The sequence below is a fragment of the Neofelis nebulosa genome, chromosome 11 (assembly GCF_028018385.1).
Source record: "Neofelis nebulosa isolate mNeoNeb1 chromosome 11, mNeoNeb1.pri, whole genome shotgun sequence".
In the NCBI taxonomy this organism is placed as follows: domain Eukaryota; kingdom Metazoa; phylum Chordata; class Mammalia; order Carnivora; family Felidae; genus Neofelis; species Neofelis nebulosa.
Genome location: NC_080792.1, coordinates 31,569,711 through 31,589,163, shown reverse-complemented (window position 1 = coordinate 31,589,163; position 19,453 = coordinate 31,569,711). Strand labels below are relative to the sequence as shown.

The following is a 19,453-nucleotide window of genomic DNA, read 5'->3' as shown; positions in this document are numbered from 1 at the left end:
AAATGTAATAAAAGGTTCTTATGAATTTAAGTCAATACCTTTTAAACATTTTAATAAAATGAAAAAATAAAGGACAATTTAACACAACTTAACATAATTTAACATTTCAACACAGTTTGACATAAGAAATAAAACTAGGAACATTCATGTTAAAGAAATTAAATCTTTTGAATATTTCCATAGAAAACAAGAAATGTTATAGGCTGAAATATTCATCAATAGCACAGAAGTTGAAAGCTGATAGATGTGGAAGTGTTTTTGCAAGACAGGATATTCTCTAGATCTTGGAGCATGAGTAAGTTATAAATATATGGGAGACAGAACACAAATAGCACAAAACAGATTGACATATTAATATGTACCCTATGAACCATACATTTTATTCAGAAACTGCTTTTGTCCTTTGGTTTAGTATAGATATAACTTAGGCTGCTTCACTACTAGAAATAGGGTGAATGCGTGCATCTCAGTTTAGGTCTTTTTCCATGTTCTTATTCAGAGTTATTTTAGGTCTAAAACATGATAAATCTTGAGATTTGAGATTTGGAGGCAGCACAAACAGCACAATACTAGAATAACATTTTTTAAATAGAACATTACCAAAATAAGCCAAAAAGACCAATACCTGTAGTCAGGTGAGTTGTCATGTTGATTTCTTAGTCATTTGTACCACTGGCCACACTTCATAGGTGGGGATTCTCCGGACTACGAGACAATGCTTTCAGGAGTTAGCAGTTTTATCCCAGGTCAGGAAAGGCAAATCCATTTCTAACCATTTCCTTCTCCTAGCCTAACTAGTTCTCTCTGTCACTCAGACTATAGACAGCCTTGGAGTCTGTCTCACTAAGATGATTTGAGGCATTCCCTACAAATCCATTAGAGCTATCACACAAGTTTAAAGCCTACTCAAAAAAAATCTGTAATTGTGGGGGCTCCAACCACAAGAGACTGTGTTGGTTAATAGTAACAAGAAAATAAGTGTTTAGGCTTTTCATGAGCAGAGGAAACAGGGCATTATGACCCAGGTGATTAAGTTTTTTCTTCATTAATGTAGTTCAATGGTAATGATTTGGAGTGAAGCTTTTCAGAAACAGTATCTAAGGAATTGAAAGAATAGATTTGACTGACAAGGTCTCAACAAAGAGCTCCAAAGTAGTGGTTCTCTGACTGGCTATTGAGCAGCTGAACCTCATCAGATCTCTCCTTTCTTTCTTCAGAAGTTCTGCCTTTCCCTTCATGGTTCATGGTTAGAGGATGGTGGGTTCAAGCATCACTTCCTCCTACAATAATTTTCAATCCAGGTGGCAAGGGAAATTAAAGAAGGCTCTCCATTAATTTTACTTTATATTTACCAGGGAGGAATATGTTTCTAAGAGATCTTCAACAGAAGTCTTCTTGTATCTTTATTATTTTTCCTGAGTCTAGATCATGCATATTAAATTAGTTTCAAGTGTAAAACAGTGAATGAACATCTCTATATGTTACACTATGCTCATGAATGAAGCTACCATCTGACACAAGACAGTGCTATTAGAATATCATTGATTGTATTTCCTATACTGTGTCCTTTATTTCCATGACTTATTCCATAACTGGAAGCCTGTATATTCCACTGCTCTTCACCCATGTTACCCATCCTCCACCCCTTTTCTCTAGCAACCACCAGTTTGTTCTCTGTATTTATAAGTCTGGTTCTGCTTTTTGTTATTGTTTTTTTTTTTTTTTGATTCCACAAATAAGTAATGACCTACAGTTTTGTCTTTCTCAGTCTGACTTATTTCATTAGCATAATACCTTCTAGGTCCATTCATGTTGTCACAAATGGCACAGTCTCATCCTTTTTTATGGCTGTGTAATATTCTGGGTATGTGTGTGTGTATTATATCTTCTTTATCCAACTATTGATAGACACTTGGGTTGCTTCCATGTCTTGGCTATTTGCAGATAGTGCTGCAATAAACATAGGGGTGCATATATCTTATCAAATGAGTGTTTTCATTTTCTGTGGGTAAATGAAATTCCCAGTAATGGTTTATTAGATCATATGATAATTGTGTTCTTAACTTTTTGAGGAACTTTCATACTGTTGTCAACAGTGGCTGTAGCAATTTATGTTCCTACCATCAGGGCACAAAGGATCCTTTTTCTCCACATCCTTGCCAACACTTGTTGTTTCTTGTCTTTTGATTTTAGCTGTCCTGATAGGTGTAAGGTGATATCTCCATGTGGTTTTGATTTGCATTTCCCTCATGATGCATGATGTTGAGCAACTTTATATATGCCTGTTGGCTATCTGCATCTCTTGTCTTGGGAAAAATATCTCTTCAGGTCCTTACCAATTTTTAATTGGATTTTGTTGTTATTGAGTTGTAAAGGTTATATATTTTGGGTATTAGCCCCTTATCAGATTTATTATTTGCAAATAACTTTTCCCATTCAGTAGGTTGCCTTTTTGTTTTGCTGATGGTTTTCTTCACTGTGCAAAAGGTTTTTTCTGATGTAGTCCGAATAGTTTATTTTTGCTGTTTCCTTGCCTTAGATGAAATGTCTAAAAAAAAGTTGGTATGGTCAATGTCAGGGAAATTACTGCCTGTGTTCTTTTCTGGGATTTTTATGGTTTCACATCCCCCATTTATTTTGTACATGTAATTGTCCAGTTTTCTCAGCACCATTTATTAGACTTTTTACCACTGTATATTCTGCCTCCTTTGTCATAGTGTGGGTATAAGTGTGGATTTATTTCTGGCTGCTCTATATTCTATTGACACATGTGTCTATTTAGTGCCAGTACCATACTGTTTTTATTACTGTATCTTTGTAGTATATCTTGAAAGCTGGAATGGCAATACCTCCAGTTTTGTTCTTCTTTCTCAAATTTGATTTGTCTATTTCAGGTCTTTTATGGTTGCATACAAATTTCAATATTATTTGTTTTAGTTCTGTGAAAAATACTGTTGCTATTTTCATAGGGATTGCCTTGACTCTATAGATTGCTTTGGGTAGTATGGACATTTTAACAGTTATACTTCCAATTCATGACCAAGGGGTATTTTTCCATTTGTTTAGTGTCATCTTTAATTTCTTTCATCAATGTTTTATAGTTTTCAGAGTACAGGTCTTTTATCTCCCTGGTTGAATTTATTCCTACGCATTTTATTTTTTGTGCAATTGTGAATGGAATTGTTATCTTCTCTTTTTGCTACTCTGTTATTGGTGTATAGAAATGCTGATTTCTGGGTATTAATTTTTTATCTTGCAACTTTACTGAATTCATTTATTTGTTGTAATAGTTATCTGCAAATAGTAACTGTTTAACTTGTTTCTTACTAATATGGGTGCTGCTTGTTTATTGTTTTTGTTCAATTTCTGTGGCTAAGATTGCTGGTACTATGTTGAACAAAAGTGGTGAGACTGGACATTCTTGTGTTGTTGCTGACCTTATAGGGAAAGCTCTCAGTTTTTCACCATTGAATATGACATTGGCTGTGAGTTTTTCTATATATGGACTCTATTATATTTGTTGTGTATCTAAACCCACTTTGTTGAGATTTTTAATCATGAACATATGTTGAATTTTGTCAAATGCTTTTTCTGTATCTATTGAGATGATCATATGATTTTTATCCTTCATTTTGTTGACATGGTGTACCATGTTGATTGATTTGTGAATATCAAACCATCCTTGCATCCCTGGAATAAATCTTAATAGTTTGTGGTGAATGATACTTTTAATGTCTTGTTGAATGTGATTTGCCAATATTTTGTTGAGAATTTTTGCATCTATATTCATCAAGGGTATTGGTGTCTAGTTTTGTTTTGTCTTCATGGTATCTTTGTCTGGTTTTGGTATCAGGATGCTGTTGGCCTTGTAGGAAGTGTTTGGAAGTTTCCTTCATTTTTTGCTTTTTTTGGAATAGTTTGAGGAGACTAGGTAGTAACTCTTATTTAAATGTTTGATGGAATTCACCTGTGAATCCATCTGGTACTGATAGTACCAGAAACACTTCCCTAGTGTTTTTATTAGTGATTCAGTTTTGTTACTAGTAATTACTATGTTCAGATAGCCTACTTTTTCCTGATTCAGTTTTGGAAGATTGCATATTTCTAGGAATTGATCCATGTCTTCTTGGTTGTCCAATTTGTTGGTATATAATTTTTCATAGTATTCTCCTACAATCCTTTGTATTTCTGTGATGTCAGTTGTTACTTCTTTTTCATGTATGATTTTACTTTTTGGATTCTTTTTCTTTAATTCTTGATGAGTCTGGCTAAGAGTTTCTTAATTTTGTCTTTTCAGAGACCAGCTCTTGGTTTTACTGATTTTTTTCTATTGTTCTTATACTCTCTGTCCTTTATTTCTGCTTTGATATTTATTATTTTTTTCTTTCTACTCACCTTGGGTTTTGTTTTTATTTAGTTTGTTTAGGTATAAGGTTCGAGGTTTTGAGCTTTTTCTTGTTTTTTGAGGTAGGCCTGTATCACTATAAATTTCCTTTTAGAACTACTTTTGTTCTGTCCCAACCACTTCAGACCATTGTGTTTTCATTTTCATTGTCTCCATGTTTTTGTTTATTGTTTTGTTTTGATCTTTGATTTCTTTATTGACCCATTTGTTATTTAGTAGCATGTTCTTCAACCTCCCAGATATTTGTGTTCTTTCCAGATGTTTTTTTCCTGGGATTGATTTCTAGTTCCATACCATCATGGTCAGAAAAGAGCATGTTATCATTTCAGTCTTAAATTTATTAAGACTTCTTTTGTGGTCTAACAAGTGACCTATTCTGGAGAATGTCCCATGTGAACTTGAAAGGAACATATACTCTGTTGTTTTGGAATAGAATGTTCTGTATATGTGTTATGTCCATCTATTTAATGGTTCATTCAAAGACACTGTTTCCTTACTGATTTCTGCCTGGATGATTTATCCATTAATGAAAATTATGCATTTGTATTGTATTACCTTTACTATTATTGCATTACCATTAGTTTCTCACTTTATGTTTGTTAATATTTGCTTTGTGTATTTAGGTACTTCAGTGGTGGGTGAATAGATATTTAGAGTATTTATATCCTTTTGTTAGATTGATCCTTTTATCATTATGTAGTGTCTGTGTCTCTTATTACAGTCTTCATTTTAAAGTCTATTTTGTCTGATATATGTATTGCTACCTTGGCTTTTTTCCTTCACTTTGATTTGCATTGTAAATGTTTTTCCATCCTTTCACTTTTAGTCTATAAATGTCTTTAGGTGAGGTAGGTCTCTTGTAGGCAGTATATAGATGGGCATGTTTTTTTAATCTATTCTACCTTATGTCTTTTGATAGAAACATTTAGTCTATTTACCTTCCAAGTAATTATTAATAGGTATTTACTTGTCATTTTGTTAAATGTTTTCTGGTTATTTTTATAGTTCTAGTTCCTCCTTCCTCTCTTTGTGCTTGATGAGTTTCTCTAATGTTTGGCTTTGATTATCTTCATTTTTTGGTACATCTATGACAAGTTTGGGGTTTGATTACCATGAGGTTCATACATAACATCCTAAGTATATAGCAGTCTATATTAAGTTGGTGGTCATTGAAGCTCGAACACCTTCTAAAATAAACTTTTGGTTTTAATATTCTCTCCACATTTTATGTATATGCTATCATATTTTCCTTGTTTTAGTTGGAATTTTCCTATGTTTAACTATGGCCTCTTGTTTTCCACTTAAAGTAGTCCTTTTAACATTTCTTATCAGTCTGTTTTAGTGCTGATAAACTCGTGTAACTGTTGTGTTGTGGAAACTTTTTCTCTCCTTCAATTCTAAGTGATAACCTTTCCAGGTAGCATATTCTCAGTGATGTGGGTGAGTATGTATGTATGTGTGTATGTATTTATTTAATTTTTTTAGTTTTTCTTTTCCCCTTTCAGCACTTTGAATATACCATGTAAAGTTTCTGCTAAAAAATCAGCTGGTAACCTTCTATGGTTACCCTTGCATGCAAGTTTTTGCTTCTCTCTGCTTTTAAAATTCTCTATCTTAACCTTTGACATTTTAATTATGTGTCATGGTGTGGACCTTTTTGGGTTCATCTTATTTGTAACTCTCTGTGTTTCTTGAGCCTGGATGTCCATTTCTTTAACCAGATTAGGGAGATTTCTTTAAATAAGAAATAAGTTTTCTTTAAATAAGTTTCTTTAAAGAGTTTCTTTAAATAAGTTTTCCGTCCCTTCCTCTTACATCTTACTGATCTACATGTCCTTGCCTGGCTGCCAGGCTTGGAAACTACCTGCTAGTATATTAGTAGATTGAGGCATTTCCAACAAGGAAAAAAGTTAAGGGGAACTGCAATCAAAAAGTGGCTTCCATGTTTGCCAAGATGAAGATAACATATTTTAATATTCCTCTGGGCTTTATTTCAGAGGTATCCTATCACAGTCATGAAGTAGGGGAAGAGAATGGTTTTAATAATAATGACAATTAATCATACTAATTGCTCCTAATTATCAGCATCTATTGAGTACTAGTGACTGTACTACTTGATATTCTTTACATGGATTATTTCACTTAATCCTTACCTCATGAGAAAAAAAATAAAATTCATCTCAGTTTATATATGAGAGAACTGAGGCTCAGGTTGAAATAATTTGTTTTCAAATGGAAAGGGAAAGAAACCTCACATTCACACTCAGGCATTTGTTTTTCAGGTTACAAATGCCTAATGATATACCATTCTACTTTCCTGTGAAATAATTATATTCCTCCAAGAAATCAGTGGTTCTGTCCTCTCTGAAAGGATTGACGCATTCAGAAAGGGATATTGGGCTCACACTGACTGCTTGAAGAGCTGCTGTGTTTCCACAGCTGTGTCTGAGCCTCTCTATTCCCCAGCATAAGAAACTGACAGAGAGATCAGAAATAATCTATATACAAATCAACTGCTGAGATATGAGGGTCTTTTGAAAACCTAAGTTCTTCAAGGATATGAATTGTCTTTCTTGTTCAAAGTGGAATTATCACTGCCTAGCAGATGACCTGTTAGGCTTCTAACAAATATTTATCATTTGTTACCAGTTGTTATTACTTCTGCTGACCTCATATTGCATGAAATTAAAGATGCATGTTTGATTTAAACCTTCTTTTTTCATGTATTTGAAAATTGCTAATGTTTATCAAAATATTTTTAGAAACACAGTTATATATATAAATTAGGTCTCTATTTTGAGACAGCTGAGACGATGAGGATAGTATGTAAGGTGGTTATTGGGTTGGAAGTAGAGAAATATGGTACTTACAGGTTAGGGATTATGCATCAAGGGTGAATGTGGACAGAGCCTAAATAGGGTAGCATGGAAACATAGAGGCCTTGAGTTAGGAGGGAGAGGTGTCCAGGAGAGGAGGGAACACAGTTATTGTCATCAGTATTATTTCTACCTGAACCATCGAGATACCAAAACTGATTAAAATGTAGTAGAAAGAATTTCAGATTAAAGTAAAAGATGCTTCATTTTAGATCTAATTTCACCAGTGATTTTCTAAGTGATTTTGGTAACTTTTTCTACTGAACTAGAATTTAAATCCCTCTTTGGTTATATAAGAAGCTCTAACTTCTAGCCTTAATATCCCATGATCCTGTGAGAGAATGATCAAATTTGCCACTTCTGAATAGCCAGAGATGTCAAATGTGTGGTAGATACATGCCCTACCTTTCCTAGCCCTACTTTTATTGCAGACATTGCTAATCAAGAAGTATACCCTCTCCCATTCAGTCAGGATGTGGCTTCAGGGATCAATACAGCATACCAACAAGCTTTACTCTTCAATCTAAACTGGTGTGTAGGTCATAATATGACTATTATTCCAGTTTCATAGCTGATTAAATGTATTTCTAATGCTGATATTATCATGTATGTATCTTTGGTGCTATTCTAATTTCCTATTGCTGCTATAATAAATTGCCACAAATTTAGTGGCATATAACAACACAGATATATTACCTTATATTTTCAGAGGTCAGAAGTCCTAAAATATGCTAGCAGGGTTGTGTTCCTTTGGAAGAGGAGAATCCTTTCATCTTAGAGCATCTAGAGACCACCTGAACTCTTTGGGAGTGGCCTCTTCCTCCATCTCCAAGGCTAGCAGTATAACATTTTCAAATCTAACTTCTGCTTCTATCATCACATCTACTTTTCTGATTCTGCCTCCTTATTCTAATGTCCCTCATGATTATACTAGGCCCACCAAGATAATCAGCTCATCTCACGATCCTTAATCGCATCTGCAAACTCCCCTTTTTTCATGTGAGGTGACATATTCACATGTTCTAAAGACTATAGGATGGACATCTTAGGGGGAGGCCATTATTGTTCTACCACAGGTGCTTAAAGTTTTTCCAAAGTGACTTTTTTATATATTCTTTTTCTCTCATCGTGTATTCTTTAAAACATCCTTAATAATAGAAATGTAAGTCCTGTCACCAGATGTCTTTCATAAACAAGTTTGATAATCAAGCTGAGCAAAACTACAAAATAATGAGGCAGGTTTTCTTTTGGAGCTATTAATCTGATTCTGAAAGCATTTAATACGGAGGTGACCCAATAACATAGGAAAGAGCCGTGTTCTTTTAAGTGTACAATATCCCACAATAAAAGTTCTGAATGGTGTGTTGACGCAGATGTGGGTGTTACTGCTCCAAGAATGCCTGTGTTTAGGGAGGTACTTACTGCTAGCGCCCAGCACAGGGCCTGATCCATACATATACACCAAAGGATTGAATGGAGAAGATAATGGTGTAGACACCAAATATATGTAGAAGTGAGTTGACAAATCTAAAATTTTATAACAATGAGAAATACCTTAAGGGGCATCCTAAAGTCTTAGGGAGGGCCATGATAGCAATATGTAAGCATATAAATTCTATCTGAAATATTTCCGAAGTAACTTGTCATCTTAAAAAAAGAAAACCTGGGATGCCTCACTTCTGTTGTCTGTTTGGCTATTTTAGTCAGATTTACCAGTAAGAAAAATATAGTATCCTTTGGAAGGGGGGGATAATGAGTGCCATCCTCGGTGATTTTAATCACTGTTTAGCTGTTTTCCTGAGATCCCCATCTGCCCTTATAGTCCATCTGCTAGTTGTTAACACTTAGTCAGTCACTTGACAAATGGAAAATCTGAACTGAGAGGAGAGTGGGGGGTGTGAGATGATGGTTTCTGATGATTAGATGTTGTGATTGACACACACACACACACGCACATGCACGTGCACATGCACACACACCCTAAGATGCTTCTGTTCAGGCTCAGCTTGAATACCTAAAGCCAGTTTGGTCCAGAAAGATAATGTCAGAATGGCTAATGGAGAATGTGCTGAGGCAGATGTTCATGGTTTTGCCAGGCATTCGTTTCTTCAAGAATCAACTTTGTCATAGAAGCTGATGATCAAATTACTTAATTGTTTAATCATCAATACAATAAAAAGACAAAATCTCCAGTTTCCCATTGGAAGAAAACAAGGTTGTTGGAAATCTTAGACTAATTTATTCAACACCAACATCCATCAACATTCACAACAAATTCTTTAACAGATGGCTTGAATGTACTTAGGAAAGGAAAGACTATAGAAAGGACAGACTCTAGAGTCTTCTGTTCAAAAGGGGGGATCGTAACTATACAGGTGGGCCTTTCTTAAATTAGAACCACGAAAACCAAAGTCCAGCAAAGCCAAGGGATTACTGAGGGGCATTTGTAATGCTTATCAAGCACTGTTTACACAGTAACCTTTGGGCTGATAGAGAACATCCTTTCAAGTTACTCTCAAGACTTCTTTCAGTCCATGCTTCTGAGCTATGGGAATTCTACATGGGTGTTCCCCTTATGCCTCTCTCCACTAGACAGATGTTACACTCCAGTTTGAAAATTTTAGTAATGAAGTACCTATCAACTTCTGTTAGAACACAGTCAGTGATGAGATAGTTTCTAGTGGTGGGGGAGGAGTGCATAACACATTTTACTGGGTGGTTTTAATTGTTACACGTCATTTAGAGTAAATTTTTTTTTATTTAAATACAACTCATTACTTATTTTTTCATCTGGAGATGCAGAGATAAATTTTGTTTCCTTTATAAGTGGTAGTCTTTTATTTAAAATTTTTTTTAAATGTTTGCTTATTTTTTGACAGAGCACGAGCAGGGAAAGGGCAGAGAGAGATAGAGACACAGAATCTGCAGCAGGCTCCAGGCTCTGAGCTGTCAGTACAGAGCCTGACACGGAGCTAAAATTCATGAACTGTGAGATCATGACCTGAGTAGAAGTTAGACATTTAACGAACTCAGCCACCACCCACGTGCCCCTAAGTGGTAGCCTTTTAAATATAAGGACAAGTTAAAATTCATTAGAAGAAAATCCCTACTTTCATATCCACTTTTCAACAACATTTGTCAAAAGTGGAATAATTATTACAACCCAACATCTCCCTGTATGAAAGTTGTCAAGAAAAAGATTAGGAGACGAGTAGCAACAAATCTCCATGCAAGTTCAAGATGCAAACACAGAAGTGAAAAGTAATTTCTGTGGAAAATATCTGTAGATACTTCTTTAGTTTGAGCCAAGATTATTATGTGATATTAAATAACATAAATTTAGACTTTGTTACTAGCAGTATAGTATGAAGGTGAAGCAAATTAACTGTTCCACTGAAATCTGTGTTGATGGGATGACATCTAGAGTACTGTGCTTTGATTACATGACCACAGTGAGGAGAAAAGTTGATAAATAGCTAAGATAAGTGACTAGGGTATTGAGAAGCTATGTTAACACGAATAACAGAATTTGAAATACTTTACTAGGGAGAAAAAAATTTCATATACATGGTAATTGCCTTCAAGTGAATGTCATACTATCAGTTAAAATGAGTTGGACTTAGTTTATGTCACTTCAGAAAACATAGCTAAGACCCTCAGTTGAAAGGTGCTGGAAAGCAAGCAGAATTTGTCTTAGTATAAATAAGAAAGAACTTCTTAAAAAGTGAACATTCTACTGTTGGCAGATTTAAGTGCCAGGCTGGAATGTCTGGCATGACAGGGTAGGTGAGAAGATATCTTTTGAAGGAAGATGTCCTTTGTGTTTAACCCAACTTAGATGCTAAAATAAGGAAACACCAAGGACCTACCATGTAATATGCACTGATAGAATGCATACATAGATTTTCTAAAAGGTGAGTACAACACAGTTTCTTAAAATTATACTTTAGGGGTGCCTGGGTGGCTCAGTCAGTTAAGCATCCCACTCTTGATTTCAGCTCAGGTCATGACCTCAGTTTGTGCATTTGAGCCCCACATTGGGCTCTGTGCTGGTGGTGCGGAGCCAGCTTGAGATTCTCTCTCTCTGCCCCTCCAGCCTCCCCTCTATCTCAAAATAAACTTAAAAAAACTAAAATACTTACAATCTAGTTTAGGAGTCAAAATATAAAAACATGAACATGTATATAATAAGCCTTTTGGAGAATGCATGCTATCCATTTAGGATGAGATAATCACAAAAGGCAGGAAGAGTCCAAAAAATAAAAACTCATGGAAAATACTTGAGGGGAAAAATGAATGGTAAGATAAAGAGAAATAGCAACTATGAAGCAGACAAAAGGTGGGAGTATGAATATGCATGCTATGATCAGGGATAAGTTTGTCCAGGTTATTGTGTTGTTTGTGACTATAATACTGGAAAGATGATTATGAATAGACTGAATTATTGCTTGAAAGGCATATTTTGGAGTTTGAAATTTATGTTTACACAGTTGGGAACCATTTTGTGCCTTTGCTTGGCAGAAAAATGGTATGATGAAAATGGTACTGAAAGAAGAAAGTCTTGATGTGCTTGAGTCAGGAGAATCTGCAAGTGAGACAGACTGTACCCTGGGAGAGAAACAGACCGTGTTCTTGGAATGGGGAATATGCTTTAGGTCGCTCCAACCACTTCAGGCATCAACAATTGCTTTGACACTCATTTAGCAACTTGTCTATGTCAAATAATGAGAGTCACCACTTTAGAGCCTTTAGCAACCTAGCAACCACAGAACCATAACAATGTTGTTTATCATCTTCTTGTCCAGCCTAATGATGCATGCGTCTGTTGTTTCTTAGACTAAATTGGAAAAAAAAAATCTGTTGGAATACAAAGGAATATTAAAATTTTTAAAACAGACCTGGGTATTAGACTTTTAAGTCTGAAAACTTGTTTTCATTACTAATTAGTTTTTGGAATTGTCAGAGAACACATGTCTTGCCCCTCCACTATATGTAGGGACTTGAATTTTACAAGGCCAGGAATAATATATATATTAAACATAGATACATTTATTTATGTTCATAATTTCTAAGGATAGCTCTAAATAAATAGGATTTAATTACAGTTGCTGTGGAATGTCAGAAATGGTCACATAGTTTTCTATCTTAGTCAAATCACAACCTTAACCATAATGCAACTCTTTCTTGCTTGGAAAATGGTTTTTTACTTATTTAATTTCATATAAAATTTACTACATTTATAACTGCCTCTCATAGATTGGGCGGGGATAAATACTGAAATACTATAAATGGTAATTTTGTTAGACTTCTGAGCCTATTTTCCTTTATAGGACGTACTAGCAGTATTAATGGCTGATTAACTACATCCCAATAAGTATTCTGCATAGTCTAAATTAATTTGGTTGTAATGTTTGTTTAATTATAGCACTTAACTTAAATTTTATAGTTGCTTATTCAAAGTACAAGCTTGTTTGATTTTAATTTAAGAAGGAGAGAGAATATTGTGCTATTGACTTCTCTTGTAGCTGTTATGATTACATAGTAAGGCAACTGGTTGATGCAATTTCCCAAAAGGTTCAGTGGCCTAACCAAGAATTCCCTGCTACATTGCCTTTTATGATAAATCAAATGCTGTCATTAATCATTCACAAATTCTTACTCTTTCCATACTAATTCAATAATTATTTTTGCTATTGTATGTGCCCAAATCTTTACTAGGGGCATAGAGATAATGTGGATGGGAATGGAACACAACATGAATAAGATAGAGACCTTGGCATTAAGTAGCTCACATCAAATGGGGCCCATAGAAACATAAATTTCCAACTACAGTAGAATGTAGTGAATTACATAATAGACTTAGGTGAAGAGTTAAATGATAATATAGGGGAAGAATCAGCTCACACTGCCTGGGAGAGATTGGAAGACTTCTTAGAGAAGGGTGGGGAGGTTTGAGGGAAGAAAATTCTTTTGGAAGACATAATCAAGTGGCAGAATTAGGTATATTCAATGAATGGCAAATGGCTCTTTGTAGAGATGGAAATCAAGTTGGGGGTGGGGGTTTGGAGAGCAGGGGAGTTTTGCTAAACAGATTTGAGACCAGCTTGTGGAAGCCTTGAATATCCTGATACTATGAGTTTGGTTTTTTTTTAGTTGAAGGAGGAGAAAGATGCCTCTAGAAAGAAAGGGAAGAATCACAGGAGTGGATTTAATTGAGGAACAAAATGCCTAAGAAGGTATAATTTAGTTCTGGTTATGAAAATGGAATAAGGGAGACAGCAAGGAAAGAGATGAGGTAAACCTAATTAGAAGGATGAATTTTGAGGTTAAAATAACAGGTAGAAATTATTATCTAGAAATTTCTTTTTATGTTCTTCAGTAACAGGAAACCCTTTTCGACTAATATCTTAGTGTCTACTAATTGGCAGTAGCTGAGACCAAGGCCTTTGAGAATGGTCGATGGGACAATTAACTGTAGCAGCAAGGACAACAGTGAATTGGTGCTGGGGATATTGCAGACAGATGTGAGAGAGAGCATGAGCATATGCACACGAGTGGGGAGGGACAGGGGGGTGGAGAGGATCCTAAGCAGGCTCCATGCGGTCATCACCTAGCCTGATGTGGGCTTGATCCCATGGACTGTGAGATCATGACCTGAGCTGAAATCAAGGAAGAGTCGGATGCTTAACCAACTGAGCCACCCAGGTGCCCCAAAATTTATAACTTAAAAACCTTAAAAAATTTTTTTTCACTTAAATTTTGTTTTTTTACTGTTTATTTTTGAGACAGAGAAAGAGAGAGAACACGAATGAGTGGGGGAGGAACAGAGAAAGAGGGAGACACAGAATCTGAAGAGGCTCCAGCCTCTGACTTGTCAGCACAGAGCCCGACACGGGGCTTGAACCCTTGAAGCAGATGATGATCTCAGCCGAGATCATGATCTGAGCCCAAATTGGATGCTTAACTGACTGAGCCATCCTGGTGCCCCCAAACCCTTTTTTTTCCTCAAGGGCTCGTTCTAGTTTACAAGATACAAGATTGCCTACCAAGTGCTCAGGAAATCTGTGTACTTATCCTTGTAAGTTTTTCTGAAGCATAATTGGCCCATTAAGCACCACTGAATGGTAGGAAGCCCTTCAAGATGGTCAGGCCCTAGAGAGAGAGTTCTATGTGTCCAGCTTGCCTTAAGTGTGATTTTTATTGACACTGGGACTTTAAAGGGTTACAGGATTGCACCGTGGCTGGGAGGCCATTGCACACATATTTCGGGGTTTCAATGCAACTTGCATTATTACAGAAATGTGAACAAACAGGATTAAGAGATTCTAAGTGACCTCTATATCTTACTGTGAATCCCCAGGACTTCAAGTAAAAGAAGGAAAATCCTCACTAACTTGAGATCTTATACAATATTGAGAGAGAAACAAGTTAGCATGAAATTGGATAAGTGAGATAAAGTTTTGAGAGTGTTCTACACTAACTACAAGATCTGAATTGGTATCCTGTTTTTGTCAATTGCAGCCAATTTTTTTTTTTGAAGTAGTTAGAACCAAGTAAGATAATGTTTCTGGAAAAACTTTGTAAACATCAGAGTTGTACATATATGACACGTTAGTAGTAGCACCATTTTTGTTTGTGAGACACTTAAATATCACGTGCCATGTCTAACACATAAGTGCTAGAAATTGTTGATCTCAGACTTAAAAACAAACAATTCATATTCCATATTTTAAAAATCAAGTTTATTTTTATTATAAAAATAATGCCTGCTTATTATAGAGTTTACCACATAAAAAATAGACCAAAAAAGTCATGTTTTTGTCACTCAAAGCCAACACATTCTGATGTGTTTTTCTTTAGAGAGTTCCTGTGAAAATGTGTAATTTGCTTCATATAGTTGTGATCATACTTTATACAACGTTGAATTGGACTTTTTCATTTAACGTTGAAACATAAGGATTTTTTCGTGTTAGTTTAACCTTAAAGAAAGATTGTTTTTAGCAACTTCATAGAATTCTAACCACTGAATATGTCAGTCTCCTTGTTAGTCTCATAAAAAAAATTCAGGGTCTGTGGTTTCTGCTGTTATAACATGTTCTTGTGATAGCATATTTTAGTTTGTTCTTATGTTAGGGTATATCTGACTTAAAAGCACAAAACTCAGAAGGAGGTACGTAATTATAAGAAAGGCATGAAGAATGAGGCTCAGTACAAATACTTTTGTTCTTGTTATCTTGATAGTATAGGAGAATTATCTAGATTGGGATCCATAAACTTTATAAAAAGCTAATGAATAAACACTTTAGGCTTTGTAGGTCATAGATCCTCTGTATAAAAACAGCCATAAACACATCGCATCAACATAAGAAAGGATAAAAACCATATGATGATTTTAATAGATGCAGAAAAGGCATTTGGCAAAGTCCAACATCCATTCATGATAAAAAGCCTTTAACAAAGTAGATTTAGAGGGAACATATCTTTATAGACTATATGTGAAAAACCCACAGCTGATGTTTTAATCAATATGAAAAACTGAGAGCTTTTCCCCTAAAGGGAAATGAGACAAGGATGTCCATTCTCACCACTTTGATTCAACACAATACTGAAATTCCTAGACATAGCAATCATATAAGAAAAAGAAATAAAAGGCATCCAAATTGATAAAGAAGTAAAACTTGCATTATTTGCAAATGACATACTATGTATAGAAAACCCTAAAAACAAAAAAACTATTAGAACTAATAAATGAGTTCAGTAAGGTCACAGAATACAAAAACAGATAGAAATCTGTTGCATTTCTATACAGTAATAATGAAACAGAGGAAAGAGAAAACCATCCCATTTACGATTGTATCAAAAATAATAAAATACCAAGGAGTAAACTTAACCAAAGAGGTAAAAGACCTACACTCTGAAAACTATAAAACACCGATGGCAGAAATTAAAGACAACATAAGCACATGGAAAGATACTACCTACAGACTGGAAGAATAAATACTGATAAAATGTTTATACTACCCAAACTACAGATTAAATGCAATCCCTATCAAAATACCAATAGTATTTTCACAGAACTAGAACAAAAAGTCCTAGAATTTGTACAGAACCATGAAAGGCCCCAAATAGCCAAAGCAGTCTTGAAAAATAAAAACAAAACTTAGGTATCACAATTCCAGATCTCAAGATAGATTACAAAATTTTAGTAATCAAAACAATATGGTACTGGCACAAAAATAGACTTATAGATCAATGGAACAGAATAGAGAGCCCAAAAATAAACCTGCAATTACATGGTCAGTTAATCTCCAACAAAGGAGGCAAGAATATCCAATGGGAAAAAACAGCTTTTTCAAATGGTGTTGGGAAAACTGGACAGCAAAAGAATGAAACTGAAATACTTACTTAAACACAAAAATTCAAAATGGATTAAGAACCTAAATGTGAGATCTGAAACTATCAAAATCCTGGAAGAGAGCATAGGCAATAATTTCCCTGACGTTGACCATAATACTTTTATAGATGTGTCTCCTGAGGCAAGGGAAACAAAAGCAAAAATAAGCTTGTGGGACTAAATCAAAAATCTTCACAGCCAAGGAAACAATTAGGATGGGAGATGATATTTGCAAAAAACATATCCTATGTAGGGTTAATATCCAATGTATATAAAGAACTTACACAACTCAACACCCCAAAAATCAAATAATCCAGTTTAAAAATGGGCAGAAGACATGAACAGACAGTTCTCCAAAGAAGACAGCCAGATGGCCAACAGGTGACATAAAAAGATAATTATGTCACTCATCATCAGGGAAATGCAAATTGAAACCACAATGAAATATCACCTCACACTTGTCAGAATGGCTAAAGTCAAGAACACAAGAAACAACAAGTCTTGATGAGAATGTGGAGAAAATGGAACCCTTGTGCTCTGTTGGTGGGAAGGCCAACCGGTGCCACCACTGTGGAAGACAGTATGCGGTTTTTTTCTAAAAATAGAATTACCATATTATCCAGTAATTCTACTGGGTATTTACCCAAAGAATACAAAAACATTAATTCAAAAGGATACATGCACCCCTATGTTTTTAGCAGCATTATTCACAATAGCCAAATTATGGAAGCAACCCAAGTGTCTATTAATGAACAATAAAGATGTGGTATATACCTATGATGGAATATTTCTCAGCCATAAAAAAATGAAATCTTGCTATTTGGAACAACATGGATAGATTTAGAGGGTATAATGTTAAATGTAACAAGTCAGAGAAAGAGAAATATATGATTTCATTCATATGTGGAATTTAAGAAACAAAAGAACAAAGAAAAAGGCAAACCAAAAACACACTTTGAACTATAGAGAACAAACTGATGGTTACCAGAGGGGAGATGGGTGGGCAGATGGGCGAAAGAGATGAAGGGGATTGAGCACACTCATAATTACGAGCCCTGAGTAATGCATAGAATTGTCAAATCACTGTATTTTTACGCCTGAAACCAATACTTTATATTAACTACACTGGAATTAAAAAGAAAAAAATAATTTAAGCATCCATAAGCTGTATGTAAGTGAATAGGTATAGCTGTGTTCCAGTAAAACTTTATTTATAAGAAGAGTCAGTGGACTGAATCTGACCCCTGTGAGGTGGTCTATTGGACTCACGCTCCTGATTATGGTTCCAGTTACCTATGTAGTATGACAGCCTTGTCAGGCACTTTCCCTAGAAGAGTACATATTAGAGGTGAGGACATCCTTCCCATTTTATTCTGTATAACAGATACTTAAATAGTCCTTTTTATATGTCAGGTACAGTTTTAACTGCTTTAAATAGATTTATTCAGCGAAACTTTAATAAAACTGTGTCGTATTTCTATGTTGTCAGGTTTACTCGTCTATTAAATTCCTTAAATCCATCCTTGCCCCCATTTGAATACTCCAGTGTACTCGTTTACCCTGGTTTTCCAAAAACCAGGCTGCTGTTAAGAGAGGACAGTACAGGTCATTTACATCAACTTGAGTGTTAATAAGCATTGAGAATAGTATCCCAAGACATGCTTTTCCACTAAGGAGAGATTGGGAACAATCTCTTTGTCCCCAATTCTCACCTATAAAATGGGGGACATCGATGGTTTTTACTTCTCACTGTAAATCAGAATAACCATGGGGGCTTTTAAAATATCTCTACTTTTTATGTGTCTTCAGGGCTGGGATTTAAGTATGTATGCTTACCAAGCTTAATAGATTCTCAAGAAGTGGGCCTGGTGGTCCTCAACCTTGTTGCACACTGTAGTCACCTGAGAAGCTTTAATAGCTACTGATACTTCAGTCACAACTCTGGATATTTTTATTGGATTGGTCTGGGATATGGTCTGGGCATCAGTATTCTTTAAAGCTTTTTAGGTGATTTTGCCACTGAGTTATACTGTCACTTTTGTGCAGGGGCCCTGCTAATCTTCCTTGTATCCTTCCAATTTCAGTGTAAGTAATTCCGAAGCAAGCACCACTGAGCTGTACCCAAGGTAATCATGTGACTAGTGTTTGCAGATGGGTTTTGGACAAATGTAAGATGTTTTTTTTTCTTTTTTTTCTTTCTTTTTTTTTTTTTTTTACCATTATGTAAGAATCTATTATTTCACATTAGCTTGACATGATAACGTGGAATATGGCATTTAGGTTATGGAAAACTATGGTTAACTTAGGCCATGTTCAAGTGGTTACTTGTGGGTCACAGTATCCAAACTTACCTAAATTATTTGGAGAATGCTACATAACTGCTTAGGACCTTAATAAAACTACTCTGAAAGATATCTGCAGCTTAACAGGACTCATGATTTAACTCACAACCTTCTCATGAAAATCAGAATTTAACTGTAGCATATTAAATAACTGTATTTTTAGAGCAACTGAAGTGATGTCCTGAGACCATATTGAAGAGCAGAGCCTGTTACTGCTTGTTTGAAACTAAATTCAGTTAGAAGATTTGGGTTTGTGCATTTGAGGGTTTAAGATTCAATGATCAGTCTATCCCAAAACTAATTTATATCCTACATTGGTGTAAGAAAGGCACTCTTCTCTGCTATGGAGGATAGTAAACTGGAGAAAATAAAATCCCTGTCTTTCAGTGATTTATAATCTTGATGATAAAACTTAAACATGAAACATAAGGCAGTC

The 19,453-nt window shown here is 35.2% G+C and overlaps 1 non-coding gene across 1 annotated transcript; it reads right to left on the bottom strand.

Moving 5' to 3' along the window:
• Positions 1–18,677: 18,677 nt before the first annotated feature.
• On the bottom strand, positions 18,678–18,783 carry LOC131490652 (U6 spliceosomal RNA). Its single transcript, XR_009251166.1, has one exon. It is a non-coding gene; the product is annotated as a U6 spliceosomal RNA (small nuclear RNA).
• Positions 18,784–19,453: the final 670 nt, after the last annotated feature.